This window comes from Polistes fuscatus, unplaced genomic scaffold (assembly GCF_010416935.1).
Source record: "Polistes fuscatus isolate 324 unplaced genomic scaffold, CU_Pfus_HIC Scaffold11, whole genome shotgun sequence".
NCBI lineage: Eukaryota > Metazoa > Arthropoda > Insecta > Hymenoptera > Vespidae > Polistes > Polistes fuscatus.
Window position 1 is genome coordinate 2,411,467 of NW_025113009.1, and position 24,111 is coordinate 2,435,577.

Consider the following 24,111-nt stretch of genomic DNA (forward strand, 5'->3'; position numbering starts at 1 on the left):
AAAAAAAGATACATCGATACTCTTACACTATATATCTAATTGTCGGGATTATAAAATACTCTTTCTCTCAATCTTGTTCTCTCTCTCTTTCTCTCTCTCTCTTTGAATACTCGGCACGATTATCACCCTGTCCACGATCTTCCGAGAAGAGTAACACGCGTCGACGATGGGCGTGTAAGAGTAATAATAACGATTCGCGATTGCAAATTTTCGGTACGATTCGAAACTGGTCGGGGTGGCTTGTAAATCCTTTTGAAAAATACGAGAACGCTCGTAACGAGTGGTAAAGAGAAGCATAATTAAGAAGGGGAACGTGAATGATTATCCGAGTGAGAAAGAAACCAACAAAAAATACTAAAAAGAAAGAAAGAAAGAAAGAATAAGAGAGAAAGAGTATATATATATATACGCGTTTTTCATCCTTGTCAAACCAATAACACTGCACCCCCCCTTCTACCTTCTTTCTCTGTTTATTAATTTCTCCGATCGGGGTTTTGTTCTCTTTGGCCAACCTTATGGAATCCTTCCGCTGCGTTTCTCGAATCGTTCGTCGATTCTTGATTCCTCTTTTTCCCCTCCCCCCTCACCCTCCAGCACCCCTCGCCCCACCTAAACCTCTTTGAAACATGCGAGTATACGTATGTGCGTGGGTAGAATCAGCTTCGTGTTCGTTCCAAGAGACTAACACGACGAGGACGAGGACAACAACAACGACAACGACAACGACAACGACCATGGGGTAATGGTGGTGGTCGTGATGATGGTGGTGGTAGTACCGAATGTGAAAAAGAAGAAGAAAGATACCAAGAGTTTTTGTATTCCGGGAACGACTCCTTCGAATATGAATATGCATTGATTGACCAGTAATTGCGAGCTACTACTACTACTACTAATACTACTACTACAACTACAACTACCACAAACATATACACTCTTCTTCTACTCTTTTTTAATGCTATTTATAACGTCTTTATCTTTCTACTTCTCTCTCTCTCTCTCTCTCTTTCTGTGTTCATTGTTTCAAGGCCGATAACGAGCCATTCAACGAAGAAACGCATTTATCGATCCTAACGATTTCTCGCACTGTTAGAACGCGAAGATAAATTTGAGAAGGATGCCTTCGACGAGAGAGAAGAAAACTTTCGTCGAACGGAAAGAAAGAAGAAGGTGTAGAAGAAGGTGGTGGTGGTGGTTATACGATTGTGTAGTAAGTATATATGTGTGTGTGTGTGTTTGTGTGCAGATGCGTGGAGGATGAAACGTTTAAGGACGTCGGAGACACGACATAATCCATCACGGTCAGGTGCTTTCGACCGAACGTCTCTTTTTCTTCGCTGGAATGAATGAGAGAGAGAGAGAGAGAGAGAGAGGAGTGATTTCTCACAGTAATGTCCTTGGTTGTAAACCCACTTGACGATTTTCCATCGATCGCACGGTATTCGAGAAAAATTCTTTACTTCGTTAAAAGAACGAACGAACGAACGAACGGACTTATGTTCGTTGATGAGAATTCTGGCGATAGAAAAAGAAAAAGAAAAAAAAAAAGAAAAAAAAAAAACGGAAAGAAGAAAAACGTACGAAGAGCTCTTTGAAATTTCTTCGATCGGCTTTGGTAGAAGACGTTTATCGATGAATCATTATTGGCTTCGGTACGTATATATATATATGTGTGTGTGTGTGTGTATATGTGTATCTTTGAATACCAAAGCTCGTACACAAAGTTAAGAGGGAGATAAGAAAGAAGAAGCAAAGAGAGGGAGAAAAGAGAGAAAAAGAGGAATGAAGATAGAGAAAGAGGGAGATCGGACCTTCCCAAAGGCTGATTGGCCGTGTAATCCCCATTAGGCCCCACGAATCGATTCCCGTCCGTCCACGTACGTTCGATATTCAAATAATCGAACAATGGGCCCTGCCGCTCAAACGCCGCTCTCGAGTCCACGGCCCACAGCAAAAGGAACAAATTAGAATAATCATAATCACGATAATACCGGGTGGAACTCCGTGCTACAAAGGACGCGCTAGCAACTCCCATCGAAAGACCAGAGGGAAAAGGGGGGAGGGTAAAGGGAGAATTTGCCCTTCCTCTCGGGGACAGGAGGGAAATCTTTGCAATTTCTCTATTGATTCTCGTTTGTTTATTTTGTTTAATTTTTTAACTTGCTCGGTTGTCCAGTGTTTTGCGAGAAACAATTGTTGTTTTTGAAGATGTTTGGGAAAAGATGATTTGCTTTTTTTTTTTGCTTTTTCTTTTGTTAAAATAATATTGAAAATGATTTTTCGTAAAATTTGAAAAAAAGTATTCGAACGAGATCGAGAATAAAAAGGATAGTAGTGATCCTTTAATACGTTTTCTTTTTTTTTTCCTATCGTCGAACACGCATGTGTATGTCTACCCAAAAGTCGGGTTGCTTCGTTTGGTTACACGTCACTTTGAAGAATTCTTCACGAGTCAGAAAAATGAGCATCGTCATGATTTTTGAAAGTAAAAAATGAAGGAGCGCCCGGGTCCCAAAGAAGAACGGACCCTACGAGAAGGGCCCCTTCTTCTTCTTCTTCTTCTTCTTCTTTTCCTCCTCCTCCTCCTCCTTCTTCTTATTCCTTACCCTTCTCCCGCCCTCTGTAGGACTCGTCCTCGCGAGGCACACGTGCCCAACCGATCTTCGAGCTGCTCGCATCTCTTTTCTTCAAGTCCCCGTGTGCGTCTTTGACGCGTGCTCGTACCCGCGTTAATAATCGGAGAATCGAACGTCGAACTTTCCGCTCGATGCAACGAGAGGAGAGGACCCTGGGACCAACACTAGCACGCTCACACACCCACACACACGCGCACGCACACAATCGAGAAAAACCGATCCATGAGAATATCGATCGGTTCTACAACTTTGTGTCGGGATTTTTTCCTGTCATTATTAAATATACCTCACCTATTCTTAACGTAATCGAATTAACTGTAATAAATTCAATTATCTTCAGAATTACATGTTAAATACATTTTACGTTCATATATTCTGTAAGAATATAATAAATATATTTCATTAATTATATGACGTTGGACAAACGTAAGTCAAAAAATAAAAAAAAATAAAATCAATTTTACGATTTATTTTATAATATAGAAATAAAAAAATTTTTCTAATTGTTTTAACTTATATAAAACATTATCATAATTACCAATTAATTTGATCCTTCAATTACAATTTTCGAAAAAAATCTCTTTCGAAGCGCGTTAAAGAAAAAAAAAAGAAAAAGAAATAATCAAAATACACTGCTAACTTCGTTAAGAATCAAAGACACCAAAAATTGATGAAATAAATCAAATAATATACAAAACATAGACCGCGTGTGTGATATCATCTAAGAAACGATCTATCTTTATATTCGAGACTTGAAATGAGAAGAAGCCGTACTCCACGATCAGAATGCCGTTTAAAAGGCAGCAGTAAAGTGATTACGTTTAAAATAAAGTCGGAGCCGAGTGAGTTGGGTTCTTCTTACGCTTACAGTACTCTAGCCACATACACACCCACAAAAAGAAAGAGAGAAAGAAATAGAGAAATATAGAGAGAAAGAGAAAGAGAGTGAGAGAGAGGACCCGCGTGTGCCCGCTCGGCGGAAAATAAAACGCAAACGCGATCCAACTGACGTTTATAGCTTGTAATACACGATCATCCATTATTATTATCTCGTCCACGTCCTACGATTTCCCTTTCTAGCCCTCTCTATCTCTTTCCTTTAGACACTTTACACCCCTCTCAATCCTCTTCCTCCCCCTCTCCACCCTGCGGCTCCTTACGTCGTTTCTCACGTCTATATATATATTTTAATACATAAACGTCTTGTGGGTCCTGCATTATTAAATGAACTACATTGTATAAGGTTTCTGATCGGTTTAACTAACTACCCCCTCCCCACTCCCCCTTCCCACCCGACCCGACCCTTTTCGTTTTATTTTTCAATCATCCTTCTTTCATCTTTGTCTTTTCAATATACGCGTGATTGGTAATACTCGTAGAAGATAAAAATCTGTCTTTCCCATCGGTCTCTCTTCGCAAATCTTAAATGGAAAAAACGAATTCGTAACTTGGAACGCACGATAAACCGAGATTATTAAGATGACGACGGGATGACGTTTCTTCCATTGGATTTACGATACGTCGTCCGCCGCTGCCGGCTAGAATGCAACCACGGTCTTCTTAACTATCGCGTCTTCGATTTATCGATAGTTAATCGTATCGATCGTTTTCCTTACTTTTTTCATAATAAGGGTTAACCGTAGTCGTTCGTGGAGTTTTATTAGCGGATTGAAGAAAGCCTATAGAGTTTTGGTATCTCACGATACAAACACACACACACACATATATACATATGTGGTTACATTGGGTCTGACAGAAAGTAAGAAAGATAAAGGATACATATTTAGAAAGAGTGAGAAAGAGAGAAAGAATGAGGGATGAGGAGGGAGGAGGAGGGAGGAGGAGGAGGAGAAGAAGGAGGTGGAAGAAGAGGTGGAGATGAAGAAGAGAAACCAGCACCGACCACGCTTATAATATAATATTCATATTTCGAACGAAAGATCTTATCTCTTAAATGAATCGAACGCGCTCCGATTCGAGATATCTCGAAGTCGAGAGAGCCGGACGCATTGTAATGGCTAAGAGAGGCGAAAGACGAAGGTTGCCACAGTTGTATGCGTTAAAACTAATACATCATGAGAAAGAGTCTCTTTTCTTTCTCTCTACTCCTTTTCTTATTCTTATTCTTATTCTTATTATTCTCGGTTCTTCTTTTACTACTACTACTACTACTACTATGATACTACTACTACTACCAATACTTCGACTTTTGCAGTACAGTCAGAGCCAGAAGGAGAAGTCATTGTTTTAGGGTTGCAAATAATAATCGTCGTGCGATCGGTTGGATCCATCGATCGATCGATCGATCGATCTATCTGTCCTATGGGACACGCCTGCGTTTAAATCGTCGCGAATCGTCGTTAACGATACCGATCGTTAATTTCGAATTTATTATATCGTCTCTCGAGAGGAAAGAAAAAAAGAAAAGAAAAAGAAAAATTAAAGTAAAAGAAAGGAAGAGAGGGTGGGGGGCGGGTAGGGTTAGGGGGGGAGTCTGAGAGGTGATATGACTCTACTAAATCTCACGTCGTTAATATTTAACCCTTCGAATTCTCTCCTACTTTATACCTTTCACCCACCCAACCTTCACCCCAACCCTTTCTCGTTCATTCAATCGATTCTGGCTTTTAACGAGAAACGAAAGGCTTCGAAAACTCGTTCTAGTAGAATTCTACGACGACGAGGACGACGACGACGACGGGGGATGAGCATGACGAAAATGAGGACGAGGAGGACTACTAGGACGAGGACACGGAAAGATTAAAAGTTCGAAAAAGAATTCGTTTTCTGAATTGGTACGGCTTCTATCTTGGAACGTTACCAGCAGAAAAATATTCCAATCGCTATGGAAGTGAAGGCCTGGTGGTACTACTACTACTACTACTACTACTGCTATGTGGAAAGAAATGCCACGGTAGGGCAATTAATCATATTTCGAAAATCATTCCAGCCGACGAGATCTGACCGAACAGATAGAAAGAAAGAAAGAGAAGGAAAGGGAGATAAAGAGAGAGAGAAAAAGAGAGAGAGAGAGAGACCATCACGAAACTCCAGAGTCATAGGGAGCCACTATATGGGGTGTTTGACCCTGCTCGTTTCCCTCCCTTTCCTCCTCCACCCTTTCCCCCCTTCCCACTTTCTTAAGAAACTTCCCTGCTTATCCAAACGAAGGAAAGAAAACAATAAAAGAAGAATTTTATCCCTTTTTCTCGTTCGAATGATATCACTGAGATGTATTCTTCTTTGATGAGATGATCCTTTCGTTCTTCGTATGAGAAAACCCACTTTTTTATATTTATTTATTTATTTATATCGATCTCTAGATAGAGTTCTCGTAGGTATCGATTTAAAAACCTAACCGAACCGAACACACTTGAATATTCTTTTTCCCGTTCTTGTTTTTCTTTCCTCTACTCGTGATATTCTCTTTTTCCTTCCTCTATATAGAGAAACATAGGTCTGAAACGATACACAACAGGCAAATACGATGGCTATCGGAGTCCGAAACGGACGGACTATAATAATCAATAATAATACGTAAGAAAGCGTACGTCCTTAAATTTATAGATCGAAATACGCGCCGGCTACTCTTCGCTTTTTCAGCACCGTTCTCTCTCTCTATCTCTCTCTCTCTCTCTTTCTCTACACCGAACGAGAAACCAGTCCCCCCTTCCCTCTCTCTCTCTCTCTCTCTTCACTCCTCTTCCTTCACCCCTTTCGCAAACTCCTCGCTAAGATTTACATCCCTCCAATTAAACCTTAATTACAGTATGCCGAACACGAATTACCGATGGGATAACCGGGTAAATAAGAGAAGAATCCGCGAGTCGTGTTAAAAGGAACTCGCGACCGTATCTTTGGGGGAAAAAAAAAAAAGAAAATAATAAAACCGAACGAGAAAAGAAAGAAAGAAAGAAAAAAGAAAAGACGCCCACGCCCGAATAAGCGCTAAAACCTGATTGGGAAGAACGAGAATTATCATTGATATGCTTCAATTTTTAGTTTTTTTTTTTTTTAGAAACGTTAAATGGAAAAGGAATCATACATACATGCATATCATGAATAAAAACGAAACGAAAATACAATATTTCGAATCTTGAATAAAAATTATAAACGAAATAGACAATTATTGCGTTCTTAAACAAAAGTTGCTTTTATAATTCGTTTTTTCTCTATCAAACGATCACCGTGTTCCCGTAAATGAAAACTTAAGTAAGTAAGAGGAACGATTTTGTTGGATTAAGAAAAAAAAAGAAAAGAAAAGAAAAGGAAAGAAAAGAGAAGAAAAAAATGGATATTAAAGATCACGGATAAAAACGTCGGGACGGAAACGTAATTTGAAATGAATCATACATGTATAAGAGATGGATCAAAATGATACGAGGCATGCCAATGAAAAAACGAGAGCGAAGGTCGCAGAAAGACGTTTATCTCTGGGCATTCCTCCCTAACCCCCTTTTTCTCATCCAAGCAGAGGCGGGATTTTTAAATTTTGTCACGTTCAAGTTTAAACACAGTCATTTGTTGCGATCTCCGAAGCCGGTGCTTGTGTCTTTCGCCGATGCCGATGCGATCCCCCTTAGCCGCCGCCCCCCCCTTCTCCTCACCCTCTTTATTACCCTTATTCCACCTTTTCTCCGCGAGTAGTATACTTTTTCTCCCTTTTCGATTATACTCTCTCTCTCTCTCTCTCTCTCTCGTATACCCTCTGTCCTCGATACATCCGTTGCATTCGATTCTTTCCCTCTCACCCTCCCTCTCACTCTCTCTTTCTCTCTCCTTTCGATTTCTTTCTCTCTCCTTTCGATTTCTTTCTTTCTTTCTTTCTTCGTTTCTTCCTTTCTTTCTTTCTTTCTATTTATTTTACTTTTATTTTATTGTTTTTTCTTCTCATATACGTTTCGCTTTGTTTCAGCGTATTCCCTAGCAAAGGGGACCCGGAGAGCGAGGCCAGAGATCTCCTTTTCCTTGCCTGGAAATTACGCTATTTCGAAATTATAACATCTGCAGGAGCAAGGGCGGATGTAGTTTCGTCGCGACGACCATCTCTCTTTATTTCATTGGTAAAACAAAAAAAAAAAAAGAAGAAGAAGAAGAAGGAGAAGAAGAAGGAGAAGAAAAAGATGAGAGACCGAGCATTCGCTCGAGGAGACTATTGTTTTTTCTGAGGCCTCTCCGATGTAATGACGTCGAGAAGGGTTTAAAATCGATCGTGGGCTCGGAAACGCATTTCGTTTCTCCATGTTCGCGATCCAGACCGAAGATTAGCTAATCGTTCTACTTGCTTCGATTCCATGATGATTCTTTCTCTTTATTTCTCTACCCCCCACCCTCTTCTCTTCTCTTCTCTTCTCTTTCTTCTTTCTTTCCATTTATTTCTAACCCTATTACCGTCGATACAAACGAACACTTTCAAACGGATTAACAAACTGACACTTCTCGCGTAATCTTTTACCAAACGATTCCGAAAAAAACTGGATATATCGTTTCCTTATCTAATCTAATCGTCGCGTACTTCTCGAGTAATATTTAAATCGAATCTAAAAAAGTTGTTTTTCTTCTTCGCGATAAGCCAATAGAAAAGAGTAAGAAGAGAGGAAAGGGAGAGAGAGAGAGTAACGATGGTAGTAGTAGCCCTTTTCCCCTCTTACTCGTCGTTAATTCGAAATATATATTTCGTTCGTACGTTCTCGCAATTTTCGAACGGATGATCCAACAGACTTGTGAACAACACTGAAAAAAGAAGGAAGGAGGAAGGAAGAAGAAAAATAAAATAAAATAACAAAAATAAAAACAAAAGAGAAGAAAAAAGCAAAGCAAAGCAAAGCGAAGCAAAAGGGAAGCAAAAAAGGGGAGGTAGAAATAAAGAGAAAAAAGGGCTAGGAGGGCATCGGTAGGATCCAGAGGGAGGGCAGAAGAAATCGCGATACCATAATATCGCGGTTATATACCAGGGTCTCCTCCGTCTCTTTTCAAATAATTCAAAAACCGGCCGATCGAACATATATTCCTCTTGGTCGGACTCGCAGCTCGCACCGTGTAATTATCGTAGAAAGAGAGAGAACCCGAACTGGGATCCTTGAATCGCTGAATGCTCGCAGTGGCGATCAACCTTCTTCTTTCAACCACAAACACGACGATCCACCCATTCGTTCGTTCGTTCGTTCATTCATTCATTCATTCATTTATTCCAGTCTATGTACTATTTTCCATAACAATTTTCCAACCACTCGACAAATAAGTGTGCAGGGAAAATGATCCTGAAACGCGAATTCGATCTTTTTTACTCTTTTCGCATACTTTTCTTAACTTTTCTCTTTTTTTTTTATTGCTTGCAATCCCCTCCCGTCCCCCCCCCACCCTTCCGATCACTCAACCACCCATCTCTCCCCTTGAGAGACTACTAGCCATCGATACCAGCCAATTAAACACGTACGTCGAACATCTTACCGATTTTCAATGCGTGATCTTCGTCGATCTACGATCAACGATAAATCTGCGAGTTAACTCTTCTATTAACTTTCGTTTTCTCGTCTCACCTATATCCCTGGTTCCCGTCATTTCTAAATGGATATTAAAACATCTTTACGGCTTTTATACACGTTTAATTATTATTCACAATTGTATTGGCAATGTTATTACGATTCTATTAATGCGTAATTCGAAATATCGACAAAAATATTTTCTAATATTAATATTGTAGGAAATAATGTCTTTTGAAAATGGGGTAATTGTCGCATATATTTTGACAAGTTTTTTTCTCATAAACGTTAATAACGTGACCTATTGCGATCTTATTTTTTCTTCCCGAACGAATAATAAAATCGATTGAAATGAAAATGAAAGGACGTTGTCGAATCGATCAAAATTTTCGCAATTTATTTTCTATCACGCGTTATATTCAGATATGTATACCTTTTTACCTTCTATTTAACGAGACAGCTTAGCCATTCCTTTTTCACCCTTCTTCCCTTTCACTATTTTTCGACGATCGTTCATAAAAACATCGATAGGATTACGGGTCCAGGTAGATCATCGACATCGAATGTTCCTCGAACGTAATCGATACTTTTATCCTAACACCATCCACAACAACAAAACAAAACAAAATCGATGTAACTATAACGATTCACTTTTTTGTTTTCTTTCGTTACGCGATACTCAAATTTGAATTTAATTTAATTCTATAGAAAAAAAAAAAAAAAAAAAAATAGAAAACCGTCCCGAAAAAAAATCCAAAAATATATTTCTTCGTCGTTTCACGGATTTTCTCGCGATTATTCTATAAAAACAATTCGATTGTTTTATCTTATCGAATACTCGCGATCGAAATATTACTATCTTTTTCTTTTACTTTTTTTTTATTTTTTATTTTTTCGTTCTATCCTAATCGCCGGAGAGAATCTTTGCGCGAAATGAAAAAAATAAAAACAGAAAAAATATGGAAAAGAAAAAAACAACAACACGGTGAAGAAATAAAATGCGAAATTAGAAGAGGTTCTATCTCTCCTCTCCTATCGTAATAACACGATTTCTTCGCTTATATACAGATTAAGATCTACTTTCGATTCCCGTTCGATTGGTGCTCGTTCGTTTCAAATCGATCACTCCTCTCGTGAATTCGCAGAGCGTAAATTAACTCTAATTATTGGTTTAGACCGAACAATTTCTGATACATATTTAGTATCATTATGTAAATGTACATTATGCAAATTTACATAATAGCATTAAAATCGTTATTAGTTAATACGCATAAATCAAATGCAAAGTACTTTACACTATCGTAGTCATAAATTTGTTTAGTTATAATTTTCTTTTCTTCTTTTTCCTGTTTTTCTTTTTTTCTTTTTTTTTTTTCTTCAATTAAATGATCGATATCAATGTTATATCTCGTTTAATATGAAAAACGATTTAGACGAGGACATTTTATCGAACAATCGTATAATTAATAATTAAATTTCAATTTATTTAATGATCTATTTAAACAAATCTTACTAAAAACTTTCCGTCCCCCTTCCCCTCGTACGAACTTTTCGAGATAAATCCGACACTTAGATGCAATGTCATTTCTTTAACGAAATATCAATTTATCGAGTAATTATGACAATGAATTAACGATAAATAATATCAAATAAATCATCAAATATTAATATCTTGTTATTTTTAAACATAAATTGATCCAACGTCATAATTAAACGCATACTCGAACGCACGAGTAATAATAAATTTTGCGTTTAAATTCGAACGATACATTGATACCAAGATTCTATACACACAGATTTCTATTATAAAAATAATACGATTCTATTCTCGACATTTTATCTCGCTTTAAATCCGTACGAGATTATCAGATATGTCGACGTATGTACAGGGTGTCCGAGTATTATTTTTTTCCATCGAAAAAGATTATCAACATATTCTCTACCAGTACATACGAATAAATAAAAATAAATAAAAGTGTTAGGTACAAAAAATGAGCTTTTATAAATGCCATTGAAACGGTTCGAAAGGGAAAGGCTAAGGAATACGTTGAATAGTTTTGCGAAGTTGATGGGAGCTTGGAGGAGGAGGTGGGGGGCAGGGGGAAGGGGGGGTCGGTCGGAGAGAATTATCGTGGTCGCACGAGGCAGCTATGCAATTAGCTCGAAGGCGTCTAATCGCGTGTTCGCGAGCACGAGCCACTACTTCTCCCCGTGATTTCTCTTCCTTCTTCATTTATCCTTTAGAATACTCGCATTTAAACATTAAAACCTTTACGAAGTGTGACGTAAAGATGAAATATCTAAATAAGTCTCTCGGGGTCATATTTTTAATCTATTTCTAAACGCGAACCCCCCTCCCCCCTCCCTCCTCCCTCCTACCGCCAAGAAAAACACGTAACTTAATGATGAAATTTAAATATAGTAGTAGGTAGAACGAGAGCATAAGTTTTTTCCCACGCCTTAACAACCTGGAACGTATGAGGAAAACAAAAAGTTTAAATGGTTATAGGGTAGGAAGAACAAACGAAAAAAATGAACGGGAAAAAAGAAGAAAACGAAGGGTTACCTCTAGGAAAGTGGTAGGATTGGGAGAACGACTTCCGGTTTGATAAAAACTCTCTTCTTCCCATTCGTCGTTTTACTTTCTCTTTCTCTTTCTTTTTTTGTGCCTAACACACGTACGAACAACTTTTTGGGAACTACGAATGCAGTGTGCATTCGTTTCGTGTTCTCTCGATTGAAGAATGAATTACGAATCGCGTGGGAAGATATTTCAAATTTGTGTCTGGAAATAATTTCACAAAAAGACGAATAAAAGTTCGCGTAAACGGATGGATAAACGAGATTAGGGGCTAAAACGTTATAAGATTTAGAAAATGTAACGTTGAAAAATTGGCCGAGAATTTTGTGAAAAAAGGGAATAGTCAATAACGGTTTAGAGATTTGATAGCAGATGCGTTATAAAAGAAAAAAGAAAAAAAAAGATGAAAGAGGAGAGAAACGAACGGATCGGTTGGTTCATCGGTTGCGTAAGAAACGATTAAAAATTGTTCTCATGGCGTTCGATCATTAAAATTTTCACGCTAGCTAGGAAACTCTTTGACGGGGTTTTGGCGCATGATCGATGATGAATCTGCGAGTTGTTCGTGTGATTTACCCTTGAAAACCCCTTCCTTCCCTCTCTTTCTCATTCTCTCACACACTTTTGACTTCATCTTCTTCCTTCGATTACTATGACGAACAAAATCTTTCTCGCGAGCGTGATTGACGGAACTGGGAAAAAAAGAGAAAAAAAAACGATAAAAAGTCTGAAAGAGAAATGGAAAAAAGAAAAAGAAAAACGATCGGAAGAACGAACGAATCGAAAGTGGAATCCGTGAAACGAAAGAAAATTCGGCGAGATGCTTGTGAAAAAAAGAAAAAAAAGAGGGGTTTTTGGAGGGGTGGGGGTTCGGGAAAAATAAGGAAAAAAAAACATACATATATATATATATATATACATGGATGATCAGGTAGGACGGTAAATAAAAGGGCGAGAATGATTAATCGATTCGTATGAATCCTTCTCACCCCCTGCAGTCACCCTCTCCAAAACTATCCCCTCCTCCCTCTGCCCTCCTCTCACGATCCTACACTTTTCCTAACGGAGGGAGGGTCTCTCAAAAAAAAAAAAAGAAAAAAATAAAAAATAAAAAAATTGTTATTTTTCTTTTTACAAGACACTACGGGGCACAAAATATCGGCGGTAAATTACCAAAACAAAGCCATTTCCTAAATGCAATGCAGGCGGAAACTGAAATTTACCAACCCTCTCTAAAAAAGTGGAGATTCTTAGATTGGTTGGAGTGGGAAAGAAGAAGAAAAAAGATAAAAAAAAAAGTTAAGTAAGGGGTGCGTTAACGGTGCATACTACGAGCAATATGGAATATATTTTCAAATTACCACGCTTCCCACAACCTGCCACGTTTTTACGAGATTCTATCCTTCCTTTGGAAGATGTGTTAAAAAAACACCCCTCTTCGCCCTCCTCCTCCTCCTCCTCCTCCTCCACTTTTCCTTCGTCAAGAGAGAGTAAGAGAGAAAGAGAGAGAGAGAAATCGTGTGAACAAGCGATGACTCGAGTGATTTAAAAATATAAACTCGACGTTAAAGAATTTGTCGAGTTAATGAGAGACTGCCTCCGCTCGTTCATTCATTCACTTTCGGATGAAACTGATTTTCTTAAGTGATGGTTCGGTTTACGATTCGCCAGATTAAAAATGGGACGAACATAACAAACTGGATTAGGAGACAAATTTCTTATTTCCAACTATACTTTTAACATCTTCTTCTTCTTCTTCTTCTTTTGCTTCTTCTTTAAAAGTTGAAGTAGATGTTAGAATAAAAAGAAACAGAGGAAGGGTTCAACGGCCAAGAATCTGCGTATTTGGAAATCTAAAATTGTGTAGCGAGCGATAAGTCCCCACCGGTGTGGGCCATGTGCGTGTTTCTTTCTTAGGAATGGTCGAAGAAGAAGAAAGAAGAAAGAAGAAGAAGAAGAAGAAGAAGAAGAAGAAGAAGGGCCGCCGATAGAGAGCCTGCTGTTTCTCAACTCGCTGCTATCTCATCGAAGGCGCGTTTTGGTTCCGAAGGCCTCCCAACGAATGACGGAGGAGTACGAGCTGGTGGATGCTTTTGCTGGATAATGCTAAAAGTGCATCAGCGTAGAACACACAATACAGAATTGAAACACGCGTTTTCGTGATCGACGATATTTGTCCCATTAAATCCGTTCACTCGAATACTCGTACACGTTCATTCAAAATTTCAACTTTGAAACGAATTTTTAATCGACAAAAAGAATAAGAAAGAAGAAGAATAAAAGTGTTGTTTATTTTTTTGAAATCTTAAACGATATCGATTAGCGACAATACGTTCGGCAGTAATTTTCGTCATTCAATTGTACGCGTTCGTAAACGTTTAATTAAAATAATAATTTAAGAAGAAATATGAACGCCGTTTACTGTCATTTAAATATCATGATTAATGATCGAAAGAATTGATAGATGATATATACGCGAAGGATCGATATTACCTACGCCAATGTAACAGTTCCGTCGGGTTGGTTCGATATAGAACGACAGACTTACCAGTCGTGGTCGTACAAGCACGTGATTTTTCAAATCGAAAGAGCCACTAGACGACGCGAAGCGGTTTAGAGACCCGATGGTATTTCGAAGTAGAGTAGAGTTAAGTTTTTCGAGGTAAACGAACAGAGAGAAAGAAAAAGAAAGAGAGAGAGAGAGAGAATATGATCGAGCTGTGAACGATTCGAGTGGTTTTCCTGTAAATAATAAACGAAACTTTCACGAGAGTTTACTCATGATCTTTACTCTCTGCCATTATTTCACTATCTTTTTCATAAATTAATCGATAATACTTCAAGTACTCGTCCATGACACAAACTCGTATTTTATACTTAAAAAAATAATCACTGATTTTTAAAACGAAAAGAATTAAGAAAAGGATATTTAATAAAATTTGATTGAAAAGAAAACAAAATGAAGTTACTTCAAGTGTCATAGAATTTTTACATACAACATCGAGAAAGTATCCTATGACATTTATCATTTTTCTACGATACTTAAGAAAGTGATTTCTACAAAAATTGTTAACAATCGATTCATTATTTTGTTCGCGTATGAACAAAAAAAAATAGAATATTATAAAAAAAAAATGGATTAACGAGTTTGGAGACAGAAAAGAAAAAAAAAAACACTAATTATAAATATAAAAAACGTTGCGTATAAAAATGAATGATAAACAAGTGTCATTGACCTTTGGGTATTAATGAAAGGGAAGGAAAAAAGAAATAGAAAAAAGGAACTCAAATCCCCGTTCATATATATTCCATCCGTATTCGGGATGAAACGGGGGCGGACTGATGGACGGACGGACGGACGGACGGACGGACGGCACAGCATCCCATTCGGTACTTTCCATTATCTGATTCTATTTTTACAGCGACTTCTCTTCCTTGGCCTCCTCCTCCTCCTCCTCTCTCCCTGGCTTTCGTTTCGTACAACATACACACATATGTACATACATACACATATATACACATATACATACACACACAACGCATTAAAACCCATAGACGACACTAAGCCGATCCACGATCCTCGAAACAGGATTTTTCTTTCTTTTTCTATCTTTTTTCATCTTTTTATCTTTTTCTCTTCTTTTTTCCTTCTTCTTCTTCTTTTTCTTTTTCTTGTTCTTTTTCTTTTTTTTTTTTTGTCGCCGCGACTCGTAAGATCTCGAGAATTTCACGCGAGTCACGTTTTGAGCTGAAGGGATCACGCGTCCTAGTTTCAAAGTGAGACTTTTTCATTCCTTCCTTCTCCCCCAACTCCCTCCTCCACCTTCCTCGCCACCCCCGCCGCACCCCTCCTCGGTTACCGTTCGTTCGTTTCTTTACTTCTTGTTAGACGAAGAAAGAGAACATATCAAAAGATTATTTCTCCTTTACGAATGAAAATCTATCCCTACACTTTTATTATTGAGATAAAGAGGAGTACACGTGTTACACGTTTTACAAAGCTCTTAAACGTTATTGATGTAAATAAAAATAAAAATAAAAAAAAATGAGAAACACACGCGTAAGGGGAAAATATATAACTAAGCAAGAGTACACGCGAAAATATAATACTTCGAAGGGTTGATTTGAAAAAATGTTAAAAAGTACGAGTATTGCGTGCAAAATTGTCGTTCGAGAGATCGTTCGAGGAATAATGAATTACGCTACTCGTCATGTTCGCGGATAATATCGCGGACGAGCTCGATGACAAGTATATACGACATATATACGTATATTTATATATAAGGAGAAAAGAAATATAATAAAAAAAAAAAGGAGAAGAAAATCTTACGTATATATAATATGCTCGTAGTAATATAGTGGCTCCTTGATAGGACGTTTTTCGAGATTGCAGTAGGGTTTACAGCTGTTACGTGCAGCTGACAGTAAAAAAGGGGTTAAGGACCTCGACTGAGTCTCCGAGAGAAGAAAAGTAGAAGGAAGAGAGAGAGAGAGAGAGAGAGAAACTTCGATCGCGTGGTCTCGAGGGGAAGAAAAGGAAGAAATGAAAAAAAAAAGAAAAATAAAAAAAGAATAAGGTCCCACACCCTTCGCGATTTCTGGATTTCCGCGTCTTTAGTAACCCGAGAAGCGAAAACACTGGGGCAGGTAGTGAAAAAAGGGAAGGGTGAAGGAGGTGGAGGAAATAAGGGAGAAGAAAAATTGTATATAGTAACCCCTTTTTTTGATCGGACTTGAAACCCTTTGAATCCCTGTACTGCGCAAGAATATCGACGTAAAGTTGGAAGAAAATGAAAGGAGGAAATAAGGAGGGAAGTAGGGAAGAAGAAAAATAGAAAAGAAAAGAAAAGAAAAGAAAAGAATAGGTTATATAATACACTTATGAACGGTAAAATCGTACGAGATGACATCTCACGGCTTCCCAGATTCTTTTTTCTTTTTTACTTTCCCCCTTTTTCCTATTTCTATCTTTTTCTTTATCAAGGATAACGATCACGCGAAGATAGTGCTGGTGGTGTTGGTGGTGTTGGTGTTTGCCCTTCGAAATTTCTTCAAGAAGAAAAAGAAGAAGAAGAAATATCTGTTCGCGATCGAAACGGTAAAGAGAGAAGGAAGCTCCTACACATTGGCAGCTGTGTTTTCTCAAGAGATTTTCTATGTTTTTTACGCTATTTCACCTTTAGCCTTTTCACTACGTTTTCCACCATCGAATCGTACTGGAACAATCTTCTTTTACCTTCTATCCTTTTTCTCTCTCTTTACTTTACCTTTCTTTTTTTTTGTTACTATAAATTTCTTATCTCGTTTTACGATGACGATATCTCTGACGATTATTGAAAAACGGGTTTACGGGTTTACCGATTATTATCCATACGAAAAGATCGAGTTTGACGTTTACCTCACCTATATCTATCCATCCATCTTTCTCTTACGATACTTTCGTGCGATTCAAAATTGTTATCCGAACGAAAAGATCGAAACGATGTGGGTTGATCATCCTCGTCGTATTCCTCGTCCATTTTGAAATCTTTTCTTCCTTCCTTCCTTCTTCCTTCTTTCACCGAACGATCTGTAATTTTGAAAAAAAGAGAAGAAAAGATAGAAATAAAATTAAATTAATATTACGTAACGTTGAAATTTCGAAAAATGATTTTCGATTCATTCGTTATCGTTGATCGCGTAAGACGACACGATACTAACGGTAAAAAAAAAAAGAAATATTTTACTCTACGATCATTACGATAAAAGCAAAGTACGATGATCAAGCATATTTTTCTTTTCATCTCTCGTTGTCTTCACGTGTGCTGCGTCCTTTTCCTTTTTTTTTCTTTTTTTTTACACCAGCTGCACCTTGTATATGCTTACCTAGCTACCTTTCTTTTTCTCTCTCTCTCTCTCTCTTTTTCTTTTATTTAAATCTCCCGCGATAGCTTTTATTTTCCCCTTGATACTTAAAAAAAGAAAGAAAGAGGAATAAGAAGAAAAAAGAGCGTATATAGAGAAAAGAAAGAAGGAAGGAAGGAAAGAAAGAAAGAGAAGAAAAATTCTAAGTCCCGAGAAAGCCCTTTTCCCAGGACTCAGGTATATACCTAAAGTTGCGTTAGATTAGGTTAGGTAGGTATAACACTAACCGGGGTTCCTACGTTAAATCCTGAATCTTGTCTTTCTATTTGAATAAGATTCACCCTGTTTATCATTTTCTCTACGACTTCTCTTCTTTCTCTTTTCTTTCTATCTCTCTCTCTCTCTCTCTCTCTTTCTCTTTATCCCTATTTCGCGAGTCCTCTCACCCTTTCGCATAACTCGCACGCCGGGTAGTCTTATTATATACGTAAAAATCCTTTCCCAAGGGGTAAAAGTAACCTTCGACAATCCCCCACCACTTTTTCTCTCTTTTTTACCCCTTCGACGTCAGTTTCCAACGTCAAATTAGAATTTTGTACGGACCGGGTGTCTGAAAAATTTGATTTTCACCTGGTAGGTCTCTCCCTACCATATACAACTACTTTCTACCCCTTTCCATCCTTCTCTCCTTTTTTTACAATTATTTTTTTTTCTTCTTTTCCATTCTTTTTCTTTCCCTTCTTTGTTATCTACGTACGTTTACCCCTTTTTTTTCTTTTCTTTTCTTTTCTTTTTCATCTATTCTCGTTTCTCGTACGGCACTCAACACCGACAAATTCCGTTTCATCCCGTTGGAAATTACGGAATCGACTGGTTCTTAATAGTTGTCGGTTTACCCCCCCCCTCCTCCTCATCCCCGTCCCGCCAGTTCATTCGTCACGATTTCATTTTTATTTTCAATTCAAATACGATTCCAAGCTTGAAAATTTATTCGAAACAAAATATATCCGTTCGAATTCTCACAATTCCTTCATTTTCAAACTGTTCGATGTATCCGTGAGAGAACAAAAAATTAGATAATAATCGTCGAACGAATTTATTATTCATTTCTTTACGTCGAGAGTCGATCGATGATGATACGAGAAGAAAAGAATTTTGAAGAGAAGACAAAAAATTGATTCCAAGGATTAGAGGAATATTTGATATAAAAAAAAAAAAGTGTGACTTCTTCCAAGACTCTAAAATAGTGTGTACTCTTTTCTCTAATCCCTCCCTATACCCCTCCTTCCCCCCTCCACCCCACCACACTCAACGAAGCAAAACGGATGACAAATGGACTTTTTTTACCAGAAAAAATTCGCGCTCGATTATGCTCGACTACTCGAAATTCTATGGGACTTCCTTCGTTCACTTTATTATACAGGGTGTCACTGGGTTTTTCTTTTTTTTTTTAAAGAGGGTTGAAAACAATTTTACCGGGATATTTTATAAATAAAAATAAGATAAAATGTTTCGCGTTAAAAAAGTTATAACAAAAGTGGTACTGGTGTTTTCATCGACGTACCATAAGAACTCTCGTGCCGAAATTAATTTCAATGTGCAATCATAACATATTAGGATATTATTTTATACATGAAAAAAATTAAATGAACATTTTCTTAATTTTCTAATTAATAAATAGCAGTCAGAATGGTTATGAAATATTTCATTATTATTTCTCGGTCAATTCTTCGATCCCTCAAAATCCCCACTAATATTTTACCAATGGATTTTTACTTGTAGGAAAACAAAAACAATGAGAGAAAACGTTTTTTCAAAGACAAATTAAAAGATTCGTGACTGCAATTCGTCGCTGCTATTAAAGTAATAAATAATAACAATGAACAACATATTTTAAATTGTAATTATAATTTGTATCGTCGATGTGTTGTATTCCTATGTAATAATATCGAACAATAAAACAATCAAAATAATCTTTTTAATAAATAACATAAATCGCAATACATATATCATATAGAAAATATTAGTTAAATTTTGTGAAAGGGAAACTAAGACACCCTGTAGATATATACATAAATGGTATTTCTTTTTCTTCCTTACCAAATTTCATCGGACGTCATCGCAGATTTGATGGATGATGAAGAGAGTCGATCATCTGTGGAAAATCATCGCGAATCATGTCTGAAATCGCATTTTCACGGACGAAAATTGTCGGTACGTTTCTTTCGTTGGTTCGTTCGTTCGTTCGTTTGGTAAAACGAAACATATATAACAGCGTGGAATAAGAAAAAGAGGTGAAAAAGAAAGACGAAGAAAAATAGTCGAAGAATCTAACGGGTTTTGTGTTTGTGCGTATCCTTTACCCTTTTTTATCTTACTCGCTCTGTCTTTCTTTCTCTTTCTCTCTCTCTCTTTCTTTCTCGCATATGAATGCGCTACGTCTCGTTTCATTTTCCATCCTTGTTGAACTCCGTGGTGGCAGCGCGCGGACTATTTATTTTCGGCGTGTCAAAACGAGTGACTGATGACGGCACGATGCTAATTCCACCATGTGGGAACCGATCGTTACCAGATCTCGCCAGCAAGGAAATAATAACAAAAACTCGGCCCGTACGATTCCTTCGCGACCAGATATGGCGATCGACTTGGAATAAAAGAACAAAAATCTCAACATTTACACGCCATCGCCAGAGCAGAATTTCTCGGAAAACAGTTGTCAAATTCTAGGACGCGAAACGACTCCCTCCTCCTCCGTCTCTTCGTTCTTATCCCCGTTTCCTGACAATTAACCATCTGTTTAAATCAATTGCAATTCTATTTTTTAAATGATAGCAAAATTGAAGATTGGATTATCGAAAGTTGTTTAAATATTAATCTAATGTTAACGACGATTAATCAAATGTTTGAAGAAGCTTGTTAAATAATTAAAAAAAATAATTAATTAATAATACAAAATTATCGACAATTAATCAATCTATTAACAGAGATTTTCGTTTGTCGTTCATCGTTAACGACAGTAAGATATCAATTAATATTTCTGAAAAGAAGCACACGCACACATACATATATATATAATAAACAATCATTAAAAAAATATTAAATTAAAATTAATAAAATAAATCGGCTGTTTATGATACATTCATTTTTGATTTGATAAGAAAGTAATAAAAAACGGTGCGAGACAATGTCAACTCGAATTGCTAAACGAACGTTAATAATTAATAATTAATTATTAATAATTATAAATAATTAATTTAAAATCGTAGAAATATTAAATGAAATAATATTCTTACCGTCCAAAGTATTCTCTCGAAGAGGCACGAGCACGTGTTTACGATAGGACGATCGAATCGTAACTGCCTCAAGTGTTTATCTCTCTGTTCCGAAAGAATATTGGAAAAAAAGTAAACAGAGGTATAGAATTTAGTTAGATCGTTAGAATACGTTCTTATAAGGTGACTAAACTTTTCCGAGATATGTTTTGTTTTTTCTTTCACGCGAGACGACTCGACTGATCGTAAATTTATTCTTTCAGCATATAAAATCTATTTGGTTATTTTTTTTAATCGTAGAAAACAAATTCGACAAACTGACACGATTGTTTAGCATAATTTTGTCCGTTCGTAAATATTGAAAAGAGTAAACTAACGTTCGACACATTTTCTAACGAATTTATTCATTCGTCATATAAACATACATATGTTTTTGTTAAATTTTTTTATTATAAACCGACGTTTTATCAAAGTTTCGTATTTAAATTATTTATCTTCTATCTCTAACGAATCGAATTATCTTAAGTATCTCTAACGAATTTATTCTCTTCCGTAAGATAAAATAATCATATTTATAATATTATCATCGTAATACTTAATCTAAAAAGTATCACGTCCTGTATAAGAACAAAAAAAAACAAAAAAGAAAAGAAAAGAAAAGAGAAGAAAATATCTCTTCTACAATGTCTTCGACGAACGATTCGATCTGTCAATTTCTTCATAAGATATACTTCCTTCTTTTATACATAATATATCGGTGTTAAAAAAAAGAAACCGTGATCGAAATACTTGCAGATCGATTCGAATCGTTTCTTTCTCTCTCTCTCTCTCGGCCGTAACCGAAGGAGAAGAAGAAGAAGAAAAAGAAGAAGAATAAGAAGAGGAATAAAAAGAATGAGAAAAGGAAAAACAAGGAGTGCAATGAGCCGGAGAGGAAGAGAAACCTCAAAATCAAATATTGATTCTTGCTCTCTCGTGGAAAGAAGAGATCGAAAGAAAGGAAAAGAGAGAAATGTAGAAAAAAAGAAAGAGAGAAGGAAAGAGAATGAGAAGGAATGAATGATAGAAAGAGAAGATGAGAGAGAAGAAGAAGAACGTCACGCGATCCTAAGGCCGCCTTTATTAAGTGATTACTCTCATTAGCTTGCACGCGATGCGCTTTGTGCCGGTCGTTACGGGTCGGATGAGACACAAAATGGCGGCACGCTTCGCTCCGAAGGCTCCTCCTTCGAAGGAGCACCGTGGAATCGGCGCGCTTTAAACGGGAATAGAATCGATTACGTCACTGAAAACCCGACGGCATTCGACATACGAACAGAGAGAGAGAGAGAAAGAAATCCTACGAAGAGTATGCACTCCGCTCTCTTCAAGAGAGACCGACGAGAATGAAATGTTTTTTTTATTATCCTAGGTCAATCACCCGAAAAAAGAATATCTTTCAAACTTGTCGAATAAAATTATACAAAATTATTCGTTCCCCTTTTTTCTTTTTTCATTTTAATTTAATAATTTAACTAAGCGTACAGAGGCGCATGTTCATAATTTTGTTCGTATGTTGTTGTTGTTTAAATTAGAAATAATTTTTAATTGATTTGATAATTGTGATCGTTTTTGGATATAGGTAACGAATGAAAACGTAACATTTTGGAATATTTATTTTTGAATCGATAAATGTATTATATGTATAGACAAAAATTATCTTAAACGCGTATAAGAAACGTTGCATGCATTAATCAAGTTGAAGAAAAATCCCGGAGAGAGAAAAATAAAAAAAAGAAAACGAAGTGGCGCATTAATATTGAAGTATAAAATATGAACGCGCGATACGAATGATATAATCTGAGGAGAGTAACGCGCGCGCGTGTCCCATGGCCCTACCACCATAGATGATTTATTTTTTTTTCCTGCCACACTGACGTATGCAAAACTCGAAGTCGAGAGACAGTGGATGCAACGAACAAAGGAAGAGAAAGGGAAGGGTGGTCTCGTAACTCCCCCGAGGAGGGTGTCGATGCTATGCATAAGAGAAATGTTCTCGTTGTTAACGTCATTATCGATCCCTTTCTCTCTCCCTCCCTTTTTCACTCACTCTCTCTCTGTCTTGTTTTTCAACGCACATTCGTAATTCGTATTATTATATTTAAAAAAAAAATAGCGACTTCTACCATCGCGCGTTACTTGCAATTGACGCGAAATTTAAAAGAGTCAAATCTCGTTACATTTAATACGTTGAAATTCAAGCTACTCTCGTTGTTATCTCACAGATGGATAAGATAAAAGGTGTCTCTAATTACGTTCAAATTTTAACGAGTTTATACAAAAATAACAATAAGAACTTGTATGAGTAATAACGTATTAAAAAAAACACAAAAAAGATAACGCGAAAATAGAAGAAAAGAGAAAAGACAAGGGGGATTAAAAAAACTAAGAGAGAAATAGAAAGAGATAAAAAGCGAAAGAAGAGGAGGAAGAAGAAGAAGAAGAAGAAGACTCGAATATATAGGTATATATAGAGAAGGGAAAATTCGAAGCTCGTCGTTTAAAAGCCGAATAAGAAGAGAAAAACGTCTTTGGTCGTTTCGTTCGCGAGAGTATCGAGGGTTCATCGATCGACCCGCGAACTGATTAGCCCCGGATGGTTGGCGCTAGCCAACGCGCCACAGTTGCTTTTTGCGTCGCGGTTTTCACCGATGCTTATTTTGCCTCTCCTCGGCCGATCGGCGGTCGAGCCACCTCCTCCTCCTCCTCCTCCTCCTCCTGAAGCCCTTCTCTCTCCTCCACCTCTTTCTCCTTCCATCTCTCTCTCTCTCTCTCGCACACTCGCGTCCATTTGCTCGTCATGATTCGAATTCTTACCGACCGACCGACCGACCGACCGGACGACGAACCAGCCATTTGGAATTCGATCAGAAATACTTAAGGTGGCGTCTGCTTTTCTCTCTCCTCTTCCCTCTCTCTCTCTCTTTCTCTCTCTCTCTCTCTTACGATCTTTCGATCTTTCTCCTCGTCTCGCGGAGGGCACCCTCCGAAGGCTAGCCTCCCACCAGTACCACTCGACCGCCCGTCCTCCCACTCCGCACGCTCGCCAATCAGCGATCCATCCTCTCTCTCTCTCTCTCTTTTTCTTTCTTTATTTCGTTGTTTCTTTCCTTTTCTTTATTTCTTTCATACTTATTCTCTATCTCTCTTTCTTTCTCCCGTTCTCGCGGATATTACGACGGGACTTTGGGTTCGACATCGGCGCGACCGCTTAGCTTTTGGCCTCCCTCCTATCACCCATCCTTACCCTTTCTCTCTCT